Below are 2,500 nucleotides of genomic sequence, written 5' to 3'. Positions count from 1 at the left end.
CCCTGTTTCCCCCGGTGTCCCCGTTGTAGTTGTGTCCCTGTGTCCCGGTCGTTATTTATTTTTTAGTTTTTACCTTTTTTTAGTTTTTTTAGTTTTTTAGCTTTTTTATTTTTTTTATTAGTTTTTAGTTTTTTTGTAGTTTTTGCCTTTTTTTTAGTTTTTTTAGTTTTTTAGCTTTTTTATTAGTTTTCAGTTTTTTTTGTAGTTTTTGCCTTTTTTTAGTTTTTTAGTTTTTTAGCTTTTTTATTTTTTTATTAGTTTTTAGTTTTTTTTGTAGTTTTTGCCTTTTTTTAGTTTTTTCAGTTTTGACGTCACCTGATCCAGTTTTTTCAGGTGACGTCACCTGATCCACGATCCACAGATCCACAGACAACTTATTTTTATATATAGATAGATAGTTTTTTTTTTTTACTTATGTCCTGGTCGTCATTTATACTCCCTGTGTCCCGGTGCTTTGTTGATTGCTAATCGAACATTCCTTTTGTCCTGGTCGCTTTCTCTTTGAGTGTCGTCATTTATTAGTTTTTTTCCTTTTTTTTTTTAGTTTTTTATTGGTTTTTACCTTTATTTTAGCTTATTTTTCAGTTTTTTCCTTTTTTTTAGTTTTTTTTTATTTTTATTTTTTTTAGTTTTTTACCTTTTTTTAGTTTTTTTAGTTTTTTTAGTTTTTTAGCTTTTTACTTTTTTTTATTAGTTTTTAGTTTTTCTTTGTAGTTTTTGCCTTTTTTTAGTTTTTTCAGTTTTTTTTTTAGTTTTTTATTAGTTTTTACCTTTATAGTTTTTTTAGTTTTTTAGCTTTTTTATTTTTTTTATTAGTTTTTAGTTTTTTTTTGTAGTTTTTGCCTTTTTTTAGTTTTTTCAGTTTTGACGTCACCTAATCCAGTTTTTTCAGGTGACGTCACCTGACACATCCATCCACACATCCACAGACAGACAGACAACTTATTTTTATATATATAGATATATATATATATATATATATATATATCTTCTATATATATAAAATAAGTTGTCTGTCTGTGGATGTGTGGATGGATGTGTGGATGGATGTGTCAGGTGACGTCACCTGAAAAAACTGGATTAGGTGACGTCAAAACTGAAAAAACTAAAAAAAGGCAAAAACTACAAAAAAAACTAAAAACTAATAAAAAAAATAAAAAAGCTAAAAAACTAAAAAAACTATAAAGGTAAAAACCAATAAAAAACTAAAAAAAAACTGAAAAAACTAAAAAAAGGCAAAAACTACAAAAAAAAACTAAAAACTAATAAAAAAAGTAAAAAAGCTAAAAAACTAAAAAAACTAAAAAAACTAAAAAAAGGTAAAAAACTAAAAAAATAAAAAATAAAAAAAAACTAAAAAAAAGGAAAAAACTGAAAAATAAGCTAAAATAAAGGTAAAAACCAATAAAAAACTAAAAAAAAAAAAGGAAAAAACTAATAAATGACGACACTCAAAGAGAAAGCGACCAGGACAAAAAACTAAAAAAAAAAGGCAAAAACTACAAAAAAACTAAAAACTAATAAAAAAAATAAAAAGCTAAAAAACTAAAAAAACTAAAAAAAGGTAAAAAACTAAAAAAACTAAAAACTAAAAAAAAACTAAAAAAGGTAAAAACTAAAAGAACTAAAAAAGAAAAAAATAAATGACGACACTCAAAGAGAAAGCGACCAGGACAAAAGGAATGTTCGATTAGCAATCAACAAAGCACCGGGACACAGGGAGTATAAATGACGACCAGGACACAAGTAAAAAAAAAAATTAACAAAACTAAAAAGAAGGTAAAAACTACAAAAAAACTAAAAAGAAAAAAAAACTAAAAACTAATAAAAAAACTAAAAAATCTAAAAATCTAAATAAACTAAAAAAGAAAAAAAAAGGAAAAAAATAAAGGAGAAAAACAAAACTAAAAAACGAATGTATATACAGACCGGTACACCGGGATACAAATGACGACCGGGACACAGGGAATATAAATAACGACCGGGACACAGGGACACAACTACAACGGGGACACCGGGGGAAACAGGGGGATATAAATGACGACCGGGACAAAAAAACTAAAAAGAAATAAAAACTAAAAACTAATAAAAAAAACTAAAAAATCTAAAAATCTAAATAAGCTAAAAAAGAAAAAAAAAGGAAAAAAATAAAGGAGAAAAACAAAACTAAAAAACGAATGTATATACAGACCGGGACACCGGGATACAAATGATGACCGGGACCCGGGACACAGGGAATATAAATGACGACCGGGACACAGGGACACAACTACAACGGGGACACCGGGGGAAACAGGGGGATAACCTGACAATCTATTTATATGCAAAGACAATGGGACAGCAAAGAATGTTGTATATTCGCAAGTTTTACGTAGTTAAAACCATATATATATATATATATATCTATATTCACAGGTGGGACATAGGGACACAACTACAATGGCGCGTAACTATTATGGCGCGTAACGACTTACGCGCGCGGGGGGGCTTGTATATATAT

This window comes from Artemia franciscana, chromosome 19 (genome assembly GCF_032884065.1).
Source record: "Artemia franciscana chromosome 19, ASM3288406v1, whole genome shotgun sequence".
NCBI classification, from domain to species: domain Eukaryota; kingdom Metazoa; phylum Arthropoda; class Branchiopoda; order Anostraca; family Artemiidae; genus Artemia; species Artemia franciscana.
Note: the sequence above shows the minus strand (reverse complement) of the source record.